This window comes from Protopterus annectens, chromosome 4.part0 (assembly GCF_019279795.1).
Source record: "Protopterus annectens isolate FY-2018-M chromosome 4.part0, PAN1.0, whole genome shotgun sequence".
In the NCBI taxonomy this organism is placed as follows: Eukaryota; Metazoa; Chordata; order Ceratodontiformes; family Protopteridae; genus Protopterus; species Protopterus annectens.
Genome location: NC_056733.1, coordinates 139,988,633 through 140,006,574, shown reverse-complemented (window position 1 = coordinate 140,006,574; position 17,942 = coordinate 139,988,633).

Sequence of the window (17,942 nt, the reverse complement as noted above, 5' to 3'; positions counted from 1 at the left end):
AGTAGAGTGAGCTGTAACCCTCTGAGGAGCAGGCCTACCTGAAGTGTCATAAGCCCGCAAAATACAATTAGTAATCCATCTCGACAGCGTGACTTTGGAGACTGCTTTATCCATAGCAAATTTAGCAAAGGAGACGAACAGTTGATCTGATTGTCTATGACCAGCCGTTCTGTGAATGTAGAAGTGCAATTGTCTGTGAACATCTAAAGAATGCAGCTTATATTCTCCTTTGTTTTTATAGTTGGGGAAAAATAATGGCAAGTTGATTGATTGGTTAATATTAGATTCCGAAGAAACTTTTGGAAGAAAAGAAGGATTGGTCCTGAGGAACACCCTATCAGGAAAAAAGGAGAGGTAAGGCGGCTTGACGCATAGAGCCTGGAGTTCCGACACTCTTCTGGCTGAGGTGATGGCTACCAAGAAGGCAGTCTTCCAGGAAAGGTACTTTAGATCTACAGAAGCTGCAGGCTCAAAGGGAGGAGCAGTAAGGGCCTGCAGGACTAAAGATAGGTCCCAAGGTGGCACAGCTTCTTTGACCGGGGGCCTCAACAGAAAAACTCCTTTAAGAAAGGTCTTGCAAAGTTTCGCTGTCATGAGGGGAGCTGACTCATGACCCACATGATAATGGGAAATCGCTGCCATTTGCACCTTTACCGTGGAAGAACTGGCCCCCTGATGAAAGAGGTCTGTTAAGAAGTCCAGTACCGCAGACATTGGTGCAGAAAAAGGATCAATATTGTTCTGAATCGCCCAAATAGAAAACCTTTTCCATTTGCTCCGGTAAACCTTCCCAGTGGAAGGTTTATGAGCGGCCACTAAAATGGCCTTGACTGGTGACGAGATACCGGGAGTCCTAATCAAGGATGGAACTGGAGCAGCCAGGCTGTCAATCACAAGGTGTGTAGATTCACAACCAGGAGCCCTTGAGGATGGGAAATGAGATCCGGGATCGGATCTAGAATCCAGGGCGGATTCACTTTGTGAGACCATACATAAGGGAACCAAGGTTGACGAGTCTAGAACGGGGCAATGAGAATCATTCTGCTCCCCAAACTGTTGGCTTTCTGCAAGAGCCTCTGCATCAGAGGTAGTGGAGGATAAGCATAAAGGAGACCGGGAGGCCAAGCATGCACCAGTGCGTCTCTCGGGGATTCCCCAGGTGGGGGAAGCAGAGCGAAGAAACTGTCGCATTTGGCGTTTGAGTGAGAAGCAAAAAGATCGCAACAGGGTTGCCCCCAGATGGCAAAAATCTTCTTCGCTACCAGAGGATTGAGAGACCATGCATGAGGAGAAAGAATGGTGCGACTGAGCTTGTCCACAAGGATGTTGGACCTTCCCGGAATGTGCGTTGCTACAAGAAAGCGTTTGGTGGAGATTGCCCATTCCCAGACTCTCATGGCCTATCGACAAAGGGGATAGGACCTGGTTCCCCCCTGCTTGTTGATGTACCAGACTACTGACATGTTGTCCGTCTGGATCGCAATAGTCCCTGCAGGGAGAAGGCTGTGAAGTGCTTGCAACGCTAAGAGCACCGCCCTCATCTCCAGGACATTTATATGCAACGAGGTCTCTGAACTGTTCCACGTGCCTTGGACAATCTTGCCCGCAGAATGCCCCCCCCCACCCGAGGCGAGAAGCGTCCATGGTCACCGTGGCTAGGGGGAATGTTGCACAAAAGTGTCTCCCTGCTAGGAGCTCCGGTGACTGGAGTCACCAAAACAGGGAGTCCCTGCATGCATTGCTGATAGCTATCGGGCTGTTGAAAGAAGAGAGTTGCGGAGACCACTGGACCTGTAGGGTCCAATGAAGAACCTGCATGTGTAAGCAAGCATGGAGAAGAAGTGGAATAGCTGCTGCCATTGAACCCAGGGCCCTCAGGACCGAAGCCGCCGTCGGAAACGGTTGCAGGATTGCTGTGACATGACACTTCAGGCTGAACAGCCGATCTGGAGTGAGGAAGGCCCGCATTGATCTTGTGTCCAACCTTCCTCCTATGAAATCTATAAGTTGTGTGGGATGCAGTAAAGATTTTTCCATGTTTATGGTGATGCCCAGCCTCGGAGCTACAAAGAGGAAATAGTCTCTGGCTGAGCAAAGTAGATGCCTTGATGATGCCGTGAGGAGCCAGTCGTCCAGGTACGGAAAGACCTGTATTCGCTGGAGTCTCAGGTGGGCCGCTACCACTGCTAGTACCTTGGTGAACACCCTGGGGGCAGAGGTGAGACCAAAGGGAAGGACCCTGAACTGGTAGTGGCTGGCTCCCAGCCGGAAGCGAAGGAACCTCCTGGACTGTCTGTCCATCCAAATGTGGTAGTACGCGTCCTTGAGGTCGATAGAGCACATCCAATCGTTCTCCCGCAAAAGGGGGAGTATAGATTGTAGAGTGACCATCCAGAATTTTTGCTTGGTTACAGACAGGTTCAGCAGGGAAAGATCTAAGATCGGTCTTAAGTCCCCCGTTTTCTTTGGCTCCAAGAAGAACCTGGAGTAAAACCCTGATCCGGTCTGATCTCGGGGGACGCGCTGGATGGCTCTTTTTCTAACAGCTGCTTGATTTCGACAGCTGCCGCCTCCCTTTGGTCAGGTGGTACATCGGGGAGGCTTCAGGATCTGGGGATTTTGCTCAGGGGAATGGCATAACCTCTGGATATCACACGAAGCACCTAACGGTCTGACATGATTGACTCCCAAGATGTCAGGTGCCTCGAAAAATGCCCCCCGACTGCCTCCAGAGATGGACAGCCGGGCAACCCTTCAGGGCTGTTGCGTAGGTCTGTCAGAGAAAGGTTCTCTGGACCCAAAGTTCCTAGGAGCCCCGCTGCCTCTAGGACGGCGACCTCCATGTCCTCCTCTGCCATGGAAGGACTGGTTGTCCGGAGCAGGTTGGGATTGCTGCGACTTCCGGAACCACATCTTCTTCTGTCCCTTTTGGTTCTTCGAGAAGGACCTCTGGGGAGCTGAGAAGCAGACTCCGACGGCAGACAGCGTCTTCCCATCCTTCTCGCTCTGGACTAACATTTCGCAAACAGTTTTGCCAAACAGGGCAGAACCATCAAAGGGGGCATTCGCGAAGGTCGCTTTGAAGGGCTCTGCAAAATCACAGTGGCGGAGCCAGGCCTGACACCTCATGACGAGGCCCGCTCCACTAGCTCTAGCGGCTCCCTCAGTTGCGTGAGAAAGTAGCCGCATAGAAGTATTAGAAACTGATCTGAGAGTGGCCATACGGGTGGAGTAAACGTGCTTGTCCTCCGCCGACATGGACTCTGGGGGAGATGCCGCGTACTCTTTAATCAGGTCCCGCTGCATCCTGATGACATGTGCCATGTAGTTCAGCGCTCTCATAGAGAAGGTTGCTGAACTAAAAACTTGCTTCCCAATGCAATCCATCGAGTGGGACTCTTTGCTCGGAGGATGCATAGAGGGACTTTCCTGGGCTAATTCCCTCTTTGTGGATGCGGCCATCATCATAGCATCTACCGGGGGGCCTTTGCTCCAATGAGTGCGGTCTGCTGGTGGGCTCAGGATTCGATCCGGACGCTTGGGGACAGGCTCAACGGTGTCCGGTTCCTTCCATGCTCTGGTGGAAATAAGGTCCACCAGAGGATCGGCAGAAGGGGACACCCAAGAGGTAGATGGGCCCGCCTCGAATGCCTCCAAGAACACAGACTCGTCTGAGGAGGCCTTGGGGGCAGACCACCCTCCCTGATTCTAAGCATCTCCATAATGTCTCCAAAGGAGACGTCCTCCGGGGGTGACCTTGGGGAGCCCTCCCCATCATCCAAGTCTGTGTCTTCGGTAATGGACTCAGGGGAGTCCACGTGTCTCCTTTTACACTTACGCTTCTGAGGCACTTCTTCGGGGGGAGTGTCCGAGGAGTCCTCTTCAGCAGCCAGATGTTCCAAAGGAACTACTTGGGACATTAAGGTGGGCTGTCCCTGGGACCGGCTGATGGGAGCCTGGCCCAGCTGCAAGGGAGTGCGGGGTGGAGCCGCGGCAGGGACCGGGGGTCCGGAAGTCCTCAACAGTGCCCTTTCCACTATGTCAAAAGCCGAGGGAGAGCCGGCCTCTCTAACCCCGAGAGTCGACCCCTACTCAGATCCGACGCATGGATCGGAGCTGGAGCCGAGACCGTCGGATCCGAGAGACCGATGTGCTCCAACCTAGATGGAGTCGAAGACACATCAGCTCCCTCGGATCCGAGGCTCGGCCCTCGGCTCCGAGAGGTCAGGTCCGAAGTACCCGAAGCACTCAAGGGATGGATCGGATCCGATGTGCTCCGACCAATCGGATCCGAACCACCCCTGGATCCAACTCTGCCCGGCTCCGACAGCTCCGAACCCGGGAGATGGGTCGGAGAAGGAGCCAAGGGGGCAAAAATGGGGTCGAAGCCCCTACCGGTTGGGGGGGGGCTAAGAGCACTCCCATTTGCATCTGGGCCTGGATGAAACGCCTCATCATCCGGTCCATGTCTGCTTCTGACATTGAAAAAGTGGATCTAGATGAGGCCACCGAAGCGGACCTAGAGAACCGCCTCGGGGACCTCACCGAAGGGCTAGTCTCCCCCTCCTTGGGTCCGGGAGAGAACTGAGGGGAATGGAGCTGAGGAGGAGGAGATCTAGAAGACACAGGAGAGGCCCGCTTAGAAGGAGGGGCCGAGCTAGAGGTCTCGGCCCGCCATTTGTGGTGCCTCTCCTTATGTCTCTCCTTCTGTCTCTCCTTCTCTCTAATGGTCTCCCTATCCTCCGGCTTCTTGGAGGGAGGTTGAGTCCCTGCCTGGTAAAGGGAGACCGTAGCACCCGAAGTAGGTTGCTGGCTAACAGTGGCAGAGGCCGAAGCAGCATCTGGGGGGAGAAGTCCCACCAGTACTAACTTCGACCTCCGCTCCCTTAAAGCTCAGGGGTTGAACCCTGTGCATATGGTACAACCAGATGACAGGTGTTCAACCCCCAAGCATTTAATGCACCGAGTGTGGCCATCAGCTGGGGACAGCTTGTGGCCACACTCGGTACATTTTGAGAAAACTGCCTTAGGGGCTTCTGACATGGTACACCCTAGGCCTCACACACACAAAAAACAGAAAAACTCACACAAAAACTACGCAAAACCCAAGAAAATTATTTAAGGTAAAGAGAGGAAAGCCTAAAACACACACACAACTAGAAAAAGGAGTAAAACTCTAAAGTTTTCCTGTCAAAAACTTATCTGAACAATTTGCTGCCAGGAGCTCGAGGAATCCGTTGCTACTTGAAACGCGGCAAATGAAATCTGAGGTCAGTTAGGGCTTGGCAGGGGATTATGGGTAGAGGGAGGAGCTAGGAGCTTGGATCCTAAGCTTTTGAAATGCCGGCTCGGATCCGAAGTCGGATCCGAAACCCACAGGTTGCAGACAAATGAAGTCTGCCTACTTTAGATCTTAAGTTATATACTCAATGTAATAATGAATCCTTTTTGTCCCTCTCCATCTATCTCAGCTAATGGATTATCCTCCCTTGTGATGGATATGTTCTGGCAAGTTTCCACATAGTTGCTTCTCCAGCACTCAAGCTCCTCCCCCTTCCATAATGCTGTGCATCCCTGTTGTTCCTCAAATAGAGTTTGTTCCCATTAGATACTGTAGTACTGAAAAGATATGGAGAAGTACTTTGGGTATGGATCTACTAGGTATAGCAAGGAAGAAAGTGACACTTTGTAATGGAAAATGGTGGTAGGGTTGTCAAGATGAATTGAGAAGGACAGTAAAGATCAATCATTATGGCAAGTACATAACATTTGTATCTTGTATTGTCATTTCTGTCCATCTTGACTGATGGGACAGAATCTCCAATTACTTTCTTCCTGAGTAGCATCATGACAGGATATCCTGAGTCTTGCAGATCCAAAGGAAACATGAATCTCGATACGACTTCAAGTTTATAATGTTTGTTAATGGTATGCATTGTTGACCACATTGCTGCAGCACAAATGTCATCTATAAAAGAACTCTTGAAAACACCACGGAAGTAGAGACTTATTTTGTGGAATGTACCTTAGGTTTGGTACCTATGTGTTTGTTATTCAGGAAATACATAAAAGTGGTACAGTCAGAGAGCCAACCATAGAGTAAGTCAATTTGGGGACTTTGGTTCCTTGTTTTGTTGGCGAAAAGGACACAAAGAGCTGGTTATCTTTATGTTTGGGTTTTGTCCTGTGAAGACTGAAACAGTTATCTGTGGATACCCAGAGAATTCAACTTATATTCTCCTTTGTTAGTGTCATTAAGGAAGAAAAATGGTAGCTGAATAATTTCATACATGACTTTCTCAGAAGCAATTTTAGAAACAAAGGAAATATTGGCCTTAAATAGATTCTGTCCTTATGGAAACCTAGATATGATGTTTGCAAGATAAGGCATGAAATTCAGACATTCATCTTGCTGAGATGATAGCTACTAGGAGGAAAGTCTTTCAGGAGAGATTATTTATTATATAACTAGAAGCAGGTTCAACTGGAGGCTGAATGAAGGCTTGCAGTATGTCATTTAGGTCTCATGGAGGGTTGGGATCCTTGCTGGGAGGTCTAAGGATGAATATGCATGTTAAAAAAGGTTTTACAAATTGTTTATGGGAAGCCAAAGAAGTTGAATTGAAGCCTTGATGAAAATTTGAAATATCTGTTAGCTAAATCTTAATGACTGAGTAGCTGGAGCCAGAGTCAACTAAACAGCTAAGAACTACAATATTGAGAGGATGGGAGCCGAAAAGGGGTCTAAATATTGGTGAAGTGCCCATATAGAAAACTCTACCATTTTCTGTTGTATAGATTTCTTGTAGAGGGTTTGTGTGTGACAGAATTTGAACTACTCTGTTAGACAGGGAAGGATTATTGGCCATCACTGGGATTTGAAAAACCTTGAAGTTAGTATGAGCTAGTTGATGTCTGGGTGAGGCTGACCTAGACATTTAAGACAACAATGGAGGTCATATTAGGTAAGGCCAAAGCACTGGGAACCAAACTTGCCTGACCCAAAGAGATGCTATGAGAATTGCTTTTGCCTTACACAAAGAATCTTTCTACATAAACATTGTCAAGAGTATAAGATGGGGAAAGGCATCCAGTAGACCAGGTGGACAAGGTTAGACCAAAGCATTCTTGCATGTCTGGCCATTTGGTGGGATGAGGGCAAAACAGCTGCTGCATTTTGTCTTGGTTGAGGAGGTAAATAGGTCACAGCAAGGCTAGCCCCAGCCGATGAAGATTTTGGGTGCTTCTGTGGGATTGAGGGACCACTCATGCTAGAAGGTTGTTCTGACCAGGAATGTGCATTGCTGTCAGAAAATTCTGTGAACACATAGTCATTGACACACTCTTATGGCCTCTTGGGACAAGAAGTATGATCCGGTTCTTCCTTCCTTGTGATATTCCACACAAATGAGGTGATGTCTGTACTGAAATCACACCTTGGGTAAGGAAGTCTGGCAGTGCCTACAATAACAGAAGGACCACCTTCATCTCCAGTATACTGACATTAAAGGTGAACCTCTAGATGTGTTCACTTTCCTTGGACTGTCCTTCCTTTATAGTGCTCTTCCACCCAAGAAAGGAGATATCTATGGTAACCATGGCTGATGGAAGGGTTAGAAAAAGGGGCAATCTGCTTGTACTGGAGGGGGAATGAATCCACCACTTTAGATAAATTTAGTAAACATGGATAGCTGGACAGGAAATGGAAGAGAATGAGTGAACTGGGGATTACTGCACATTTAGTGTCCACTGAAGTGCTCTCATGTGATACTTAGCATAAAGAATCATCATAATGACTGCTGTTGCTACAATAATGCCTAATGTTCACAGTACTATGGAGGCTGGTGCGGAGTCCTGTTGAAGATGGTCTGTGACTTAAAGTCCAAAAGATAGCAGGTTTTGTGTAGGAAGTTTTCCATTTTTTCTTATCTCCATACGATAGTCTATAAAATTTAATATTTGGGCTGGTTCTAGGTTTGATTTTTCAATATTTACTGGGGTACCCAAGGACCAACACAAATGGAGCAAGTAAAATCTTACTACAATAAGGGATTCCTTTGTATTTTCAGCAAGGAGACAATCAATGAGATATGAGAACACCCAGAACCCTGTCAGCCTGAGATGGGCAGTGACTTCTGTTATGTATTTATTAAACACCCCAGAGGATTGTGGTGGGACCAAAGGGCAGAATTTGGAATTGGTAAAGATTAGCTGCTAGCTGGAAGTGGAGAACTGCTTTGCAATGCTGATGTCTAGGTAGGCATTCTAAAGGTGTATCGAACACATCCAATCCCCTTCCTTTAGGTATGGAAGGAAGGGCTGCACTGTGACCATTCAGAATTTCATTTTTTTTGACACAGAGCTTTATCTTCCTCAATACAAAATTGGCCTGAGTTCCTTTGATCATTTTGTCTTATTTCCAAAGCCTACATGCTTACAAAAATAACTATTTACAGCTTAAGCCAAAGGTATCTAGACATTTACTACCTAAAAATAAAAAGACAAAATATACTAATCTTACGTTAATATAATCAGTGCACTTTTACACCACACCCTACCCCCACCCCAGGATCCCAAGATCACAACATATGAATATTAAACTTGCTTTTATCCAGGCTTTTTTCTCTTGTTATAATGTAAACAGTATATTTCTAACAACTAAAAGGTATGTTTTTTAATATAACACATCCAACAGTCACTGAAAAGACTGCCCCGAATTTAAAATATCCCTGAGTACACACTACACAAAACTGTTTTACTGTATATAACATCCAGTTTATATCATGAAATGTTTTATACAAGTACTAATAAGAACAAAATTGTTTTACTTACAGCTAATTTCCCCCCATTTAGTGTCCTTCTAAACATTAATGATATAAAGTGGGGTATATGGTTTACAGCCCATCTACCTACAGGCTTAAAAAAGTCAACAAAAGTCCAGTGTTTTTCTGCCAGTTTTTCTTGCAAAACCATATTTCACTAATTTCAGAGTTGCTGGTCTTCCTGTTCCTCTTGACCTTCCAACACCAGACTCTGGTTCAAGTCCAAGGTACTGCCGATTCTTCTAGTCAACTCCTTTGTTTTCTTTCTATTGCTTAAGCATTTTCCTTTGGAACATTGGAAAATGTTTCACTGGCAGTTTCTCTATGAACCTTACCTTTGGAAGAATGAGAAGCAGAGTCCCCTTCTGGTTGCTGACTCACTTTTTGTTGGAAAAACTTTTTTCTTTCTTTCTCACCCTTGTCTTTATCAAAAATTACTTTTATCCTCTAGGAAGCACTATGAAGACAGCTGGATATAGCAGCTTGATTCTCACACTTACCTCTCGACATTCCTTGATTGCTGGGATAAATTTCCTTCTCTTCTGCTAGTATACAGTGAATAATAATTTTCTTCAAACACTCTACTGTCTCTAGCTTTTAATACTTTTTGCTTCTGCCACAATTTTGTCAGGATCAACTCTTTCTGCTGGAATGATTCCATCTTTACTAATATGGGACTTAGCGGCTTTCTCATGACCAAGTTTGGAGCATACACTTAACAAATTCTGCTGTGGAACACCAGACCAGTTGCTTCCGTGTGCTTTCATAAAATGAATACAGTCTGTTCCTTCCAGTTTCTCTGATATAGCAAAACATCTCAGGTTTTTTCTGCATGCTCTGTCTTCCAACTCTACTATTTTTAAGCAGTTCTTCTTGAGAAACCATATATTCAGCCAGCTTTTCCTTCATGTCACTCTCTGATTTTTGCTATTTTATTAGTTCATCTGAACGGTTAAAGTGTCTTCTATTTTTCCAGCCTTTTGTGGGATGAATTGATACATTCCTTCAGTGTTTCTTTTGATCACCTTTGAGTACTTTTGATTTATTTTTCCAATAAATTACTGGAAGCCAACTATCGAACCAATGCTTAAGCTTGAACTCCTTTTTGCTGAACAGCTGCAGAATCCTTCTCAGAGAGTGTTTTCTCTTCATCTTTTCTGGTTGATTTTGTTGAACATTTTCCAAATTTCATCTTTTCTGGCAACCAGGCAGTGTATTTACTAACTTGTAACTAAATTTTGCCAAAAATATTTTCAATGACACTCCTTTTTCTTAGTTTCTGTTTTAACACTGGGAGAGCTGAAGTTATGCTGTTGATCAGTGTGCAGCCATCTTGGAAGCTGAGTCCTTAGAACCCTGATAAAGGATTTATTTTAGGCATTCAGAGATGGTTTGTCCTTTGGGCTGAATATGGAAGGGCTCAAGGACTCAGATGTACTGGTGCCTGAGGGTGGAACTGAAAGCACGTGAGCATCCCCTGCCTGTATTGATGGATAGGCATGATCCTCTCAAAAAAAATAAACTGAAATGCCAACATGGTCCTTAATGGTACTGAATAGAGGCCAGTCAGAACCATCTCTATCCCCAAAGAAGATAAGGCAGACAGATCAAAAAGGGATACCTGCAGCACTAAGCAGCTGACATATCATCAAGATCAGAACTGATGTATTGAGTACAGAGGTCCTTAATACTAAAAGTGGAGCCATACAGGTTATTACTGTAGATAGCATAGAGGCCTTGGACTCACCAAGACACCATCAACTCTGACAGTGTCTGTGTTGACTGCACAGTCAGTGCCAATGGATGGGATCCTACGAGTTCTGATAAGGGATGTCTTGGGATAGATTTTGGCAGCAGAGCCACTGGTTGAGACAGCAGTTGGTGGGCCAACCCAATCCATCCTAGAGACAGGGGGATGTGATGACTCCCATATCTACTTGAGCCTTGATGAATGACCTCATCATTCATTCCCAATTAATAAATACAAAACTACTGGTAGATGTAAAGTAAGAAAGTGACAGAGGTCTCAAGCCCAGGAACCTAAAGAGTTCACTCTCAGAGGGCCTGCTGCTAGTTGATGTCTTTTCTATGAGAAGAACCTGTCAATGAATAGAATGGTTTTGGTGTCTACACCAAAAGTTTGGGAATATGATGTCTCAAGCAAATCACAGCCAACAAAACAGAAGGTGGGAATAGCTTTGGTATATTTAGTGAAGGAGAAGGAGACTGATCACCCTTTCGCATCCTTTTTCCTTTATCTTTTTCTTTAAATCTCTTTTTGCTATTTTGTTTTTCAATTTCTCTAGAGGTGGATTTATCCTCAGTTGGGTCTTCTGCTATAGCAGGGAGAAGGCCTTTTAAGATTAATTTGTTCTATCTCTTGATAAGACAGACCTAGGACCAAAAGATTTACAAATACACTGTATTTGAAAATGTTCTGGTCCCAAGCATACAACACAAAGCTCATGTAAAGCCTGAGATGGAATTTTGTGCCCTCACTTGAAGCACTTGCCACAGCTTGAAGCTTTTTCAAGTTGAAAATTTAATTTTTTATTTATTTTTTTGTTTTATTTTATTTTACTAGGTTTCTCTGACTGAGTTTAATGAAAAAACATTTTCAGTGCTGGCCTGGGTAGAAAAGCTCCAATATATTACAAGCATTTTTTAAACATAGATTCAGTGAAATACATGAGCAGACATTAAGTAATACACATTAACAATTACGCGTATATTTGCTAATTAGACTACATTCATATGAAAGTAGAGGCAACTAGTCCATTGTAAAAGATACATATGCATTAGTAGGTGTTGGATATTTTGCATTCAAAGAAGTGTATTAGTGGTTTGACATACAGATAATAGATCATGTGATACCAATGCACTTGTTGAAAAGAATTATTGGAAGCAGGTAAAAAACTTGTTAAAGAATAGTGAATTCAAAGAAAGGGGAAATATAAAGTTTTTTTTCTGTCAGAAGTGCTAATGAGGAAAAAGGTAGGGTTGGGTAAACCTAGAAATAAGAGAGAGAAGGAGAGGACAGCAGCAAATACTGAAATGCACTTGTTTATCTCTATAAGTCAAAGCTAATAGGAAGAGAAAAAAAATGATGGAAATAAGGTATAATAGCTACCTGGAAGAAAATATTACACTCATCTGAGCTACACATATGAGTGCCGTGGGATGCAGATGTCAGCAAACAAGATCTGAGGAATGGTAGGGATACTCTGAATTATGGAAGACAGGAGGAGCTTGAGTGCTGGAGAAACCTCTACGTGGAAAGTTTTCAGCTCAGATCTGCAATAGGGGAGGATAATTCATTGAGTGAGATGGACAAAAGAGGACAATATAGGATCTACGAGACTTCAAAACCATTCATGTGGCCCCATGTAATTTTTTTTAGGTCTCTTTGCTCCTGCTGCATGATCATCAGCTCCCCTCCTGACTAATTGGCTCACACATTGCTTCATCACTAGGTGTGAGGGTTGGCTGGGAATGGCCATCTTCTAAGCAGCCATCAGGGGTGGTTTGAAATGTTTATCTTTTTTCCCTACAACCCACCAACTGCATACTCTTGTAATCCATGGAAGGGATGTGCAGTGGACATCAGTGCTGCACCAAACCTCATTTCCTCCAGGGCGTGATGGCAGTAGGACTGCATTACCCCATCCACAGGAGACACTATGTGGTTCTTTCTACAGTCTCCACCAAGGAAATCAACCAGGGTACATATGTCCTAGAGTGCATGCCCCCCCCCCCCCCCCCCCCGCCAGGATGCATTTGCCTGCTCTGTCAAGTTCCTGAGCCACTATTTGAACTCAGGTCACCTAGATCTTAATTAGGGCTTTATCCCTCTATGCCACTGGTGCAGGCATGTGGTCCACTCAATTATATTCTGCCAGTGTGGTTCCTGCAATGAACATGTAACCCCAGACCATCACCCTCATGTTCCACCTCTTGTTCCCATTTCTGTTCAACTTCAGCAGATTCTGAACATTCATTATTTTTGTCAGAATCTTCCATTAAATCTTCTTCACTCACAAAATCCAAAATCAGAGGTAATGCCTGCAAAATGTCTATTGCAGAGCTGATGTGAACATTTGTATACCGTTAGGGGAAAACTCATTAAGGACCATTGGGAATGATAACTTACATCACATTCTGCATCACTGATACTCCTTAGCTAGGATCAGAAGCTATCTCATTTGTTGCAAAGTAGCCTCTGAAAAAAATCACAATCCACCATTACTGACATATCTTCCAGTATAATCCACCTCCCTGCTTGTCACAGCTGTAACAAAGCCTGCTCCTTCTTGCACAGAGTCATGGACTGTACCAAAACCACTCTGAGATAATCATATACTTTATGTTTTACTAGAACTAGAAACCAAATGCTTTCACTATTTCCAGTGATTAGTTAGAGAAATTAGTCGATTAATCTACTTTGGTTTTCACAGAATCAAGACAGTGAAAACCTTACTCTCCTTCCATCACTCCACTTCACTTTAAATTGTGTTTTCTGGACTGGTCTTCCAAATTAATCAACTTATGCTCAATATAAATGATTTGGCTACTACATTTCACTGATTTATGTTACACATCTGCTACTCACCACTCCAAATGCAACACAACAACATACTTTTCCTTCAAAAGCTCACTAGAATCATCAACAGATGACTCATGATGCTTCACACAATGATTCAGGAGCCAGACACTACTTTCATCTGTATTTGCACTGTTTACATAGACTCATAGGTAGTTACATATCATGCAGTCTAACAAATCATTAAGGTGCAAAGCCACTATTTGACTTTGAACCAAGTCCAAATTCCCAAGTGCCCCAAAGCACTGTCTAGTTAAGTGATCTGCTTAAGGTCACATAATAAAAAACACAAATGTCCAAACCCAAACAGTGCAAAGTCCACTATTAAACAGAAAAGAACACTGTCGATGCCAGGAAAATGCTGTTATAGAATATTTTAATTCCACAAATTAAAAAACAGATTGAGCGCTTTCATCCCCTCATGGGGATTTCATCAGAATCTGCCATTTTAAATTATTATCCCCTTTAAATACCATACTAATCTCTGATGTCACACTTTAATTAATCCAAAAACTTTTCATTTAAAAAGATACCATTCAAATACATTTCATTTGTTTACCAAAAAAGTAAATTTTTATACAAATTTATATTTAAAATGCTTCTCTAATATTCTAAATGTTAATGCTTAAAAAGACATTTAATAGTCTAATAAAATGAAATGAAATATTTAAAATTAATCATGCAATGACTTTATACAGAATTTACATATATTGTTCAGCCCTTTTGTTCAACACAGGCTTAATAGATATAATTTCATTCAATCCTGGAGGTATATTAGCTTGTAATCTAACCTGCCATCTGGTCTCCCATTCTTCTATATAATTTTTGTAATTCCCTCCTCTTGGATTTCTTAACACTTTCTCTAAAATGCAAAACTTGAATTCTTTACAGTTTACTGACACTTGGATATGTCTAAAAAGGGCATTGTTATTATTCTGAGTATTAATTTGATAGCCATGTTCGTACATCCTGTCCCTCAATCTCCTTTCTGTTTTCCCCACATAGAAGCTTGGACAGGATGTACACATGGCTAAATATACTATGCCCTTTGTTTGGCAGTTCCCCTTTTCTGGTCTAATGACTGATTTTAAAACATTTTTTAACTTGATATACTTATCTTGACAAATAAACACACATTGAGAGCATGCCCCACATCTGTTAGTTCCTGTCTTATTAACAGTTTTAATGTTCTCATTCTCAAAATTCTTTTTTAAGTTCAACCCCACCTTATAAATAAAATTGGGGGTCTCTCCCCCTATGTCCCATAATTTTGGGTTGTTTTTGAGTATAGCCCAGTTCTCCTCTATAATTTTCTGGATTTCTTTACCTTTATATCCATATGGGATTATCATTGCTCTTTCATATTTATTATTGCTGTTATATTTCACTTCTTTACACTCGAGTATGTTAAGAGAGAATGGGGGAACAAATACAAACCCCTGTTGGGAAATAATGATGGTATACAGGAAATGGGAAGTAAAGAAGTGAAATATAACTGCAATAAAATAAAATGTTTTAAAATCAGTCATTAGACCAGAAGAGGGGAACTACCAAACAAAGGGCATAGCATATTTAGCCATGTGTACATCCTGTCCAAGCTTCTATGTGGGGAAAACAGAAAGGAGATTGAGGGACAGGATGTACGAACATGGCTATCAAATTAATACTCAGAATAACAACAATGCCCTTTATAGACATATCCAAGTGTCAGTAAACTGTATAGAATTCAAGTTTTGCATTTTAGAGAAAGTGTTAAGAAATCCAAGAGGAGGGAATTACAAAAATTATATAGAAGAAAGGGAGACCAGATGGCAGGTTAGATTACAAGCTAATATACCTCCAGGACTGAATGAAATTATATCTATTAAGCCTGTGTTGAACAAAAGGGCTGAACAATATATGTAAATTTTGTATAAAGTCATTGCATGATTAATTTTAAATATTTCATTTCATTTTATTAGACTATTAAATGTCTTTTTAAGCATTAACATTTAGAATATTATAGAAGCATTTTAAATATAAATTTGTATAAAAATTTACTTTTTTGGTAAACAAATGAAATGTATTTGAATGGTATCTTTTTAAATGAAAAGTTTTTGGATTAATTAAAGTGTGACATCAGAGATTAGTAGGGTATTTAAAGGGGATAATAATTTAAAATGGCAGATTCTGATGAAATCCCCATGAGGGGATGAAAGCACTCAATCTGTTTTTTAATTTGTGGAATTAAAAGATTCTATAACAGCATTTTCCTGGCATCGACAGTGTTCTTTTCTGTTTAATAGTGGACTTTGCACTGTTTGGGTTTGGACATTTGTGTTTTTTACTGTTGAATTTTGAAACCCAATTGCCATGGATTCGCTGGACGAGTTTACGCCGAATTTTTCCCCTATTCGGCGTCAGGAGTTGAACCAGGTCCAAACGGAGTTGGCGACAGTGAAGGGTGAGCTTACCAGACTGATAGAGTTGCTTACTCAATCGGGAAATACAGCTTTAACTGATAAAAGCAAAAGGAAGTGTCACTTGTCGCTCTTGAGTGACGTAGAACAAGCGGAGACAACTATCTGGAAGTACAGGGACGAGGAAGAGAGAGGCGAGATGAATACCGGCTCTACAAACTGCCCAAAACTGTTGGAACAAGGGTTAGAAGGACATCGACTAATTGGGCAGGGTAGCCAAGCTACTAGAAATGTTGAAACTGGGGCTCGACCTAAAGTGACTGTACGTACAAGACAAAATAACTCTGCGAATGAAGGAAATAATGACGCTAGGTGTAATGGACATTCTAATGAAGCCAGAAGGTATAGTGACAGTTTTACAAATAAAACTGAGGTTAATAGACATGTAAAAGACTTTGAATACCTTTTGGCTAAGCAATATACTTTCTCTGTCGTCGAGAAAGAAGCTAGTGGTGAAAAAGAGACTTTTAAATACAATGAAAGGATTGGTAATACATTGAAAGAATGGTTACAATGCTTTGAAAATAAAATGCTTGTAGTTAAGAAAATACAGATTGAGAATGGGTATTTGTCTGAATGTATTGTGAAAAAAGTGGTCCCAAAGGGACTAAGGATTTTTAAGTTCCCGTTTGGAATTGATTATGATGAAAATGTATTGAAGGAATTTACTGAGATGTTTGATAGGTTTGGGTTTGAGTTGATTCAGAAAATAATTAAATGCAATGATGCTAAACTGAGTGGTTTAATTAAACAAATGGAAGAGTTGGATAACAAGATTAAAACAGATTTACTATTTTCAGAATATAAAGCTAACTATTATAAAAAATAGACAATGTAGATTTTAAATGTAACAGGCTTTTTGAAAACAAATGTAAGAAAATGCAGAGGGATTTAGCTGAATATAAACAGAATAAAGCGTATGTATATAAAACTGACACTGCAGTGAAACATATGTTCAACAATAAAAATAATCAAAGTAGGAAGAATTTTGAACAAGTGAACAGACAACATAATGAAAAAGATAGGTCAGCTTTTTTATACCCCCAAGAGTGGAATGTAAGAAGGATGGAAGAAAGAAACCCGAGTCCACATGTGTGGAGGAAGGGGGACAAATACAACAGGTAGAGATGTTAGAACAAATAACAACAAAGGGTTCGATATATACATACAAAGGGTATCATATATACAACTTTGCTGGAATTGATATACAAAAAGAACATTTTCAGTTGTGTATGAAAGGCTTGAAATTTGTACCAACAAGAAACATGGATTACTTAGAAACTATTATTGAGTTAAAATTATTTCTACAGAAAATTAATTTAGGATACATATGTGAAGATTCATTCAAAGAAGGCAAAAAAGTAATGAAGGATGAATTTAAAAGAAAAAGTACATATAATCCACCTTTAGATCCCACCTTAAGTTGTTTGGAAAAAGCTATTACTAATGAAATTTATGAACTGAAGGCTAAAGAAGGGAAACAATATCATGGCAACTTAACTATTAAGGAAAAAGAATTGTTAAGAAATTTGAAAGAAGATGGGAGTACAAGAATAATGAAACCAGACAAAGGTGGAGGGATGGTGTTCTTTAACGCCCTTGAATATTCACAAATTATGTTCGAAATGCTTTCAGATGTTCAAACATATCAACGAACCTCACTTAATGAGTTAAATATTAGCTATAGAAAAACTGATTACTACTTAGAAGACTCTTTAATAGATGAGAGAATTTCTGTAGAAACATATAATTTTTTAAACGTAGTAAATCCTGGAACGGCTAATATATTTGGTATACCCAAGATCCACAAGGGCTTGGAGAACTTAACATTTAGACCAATAGTGGATGGGAGAGGATCTAAGTCTTACCCCTTTGGGGTTGTAATTGATGGATGGTTGAAAAACATGTTATATAACCATGAACATATATTAAGAGATTCTTGGGATTTCTTAGGGCGTATGCAGGACACCTTGATTACGGGAGATACTTCCTTTCTTTCAACTGATGTTATAAATTTATATACATCGATACCAAAAATAGAAGGGTTACAATTTTTTGAGG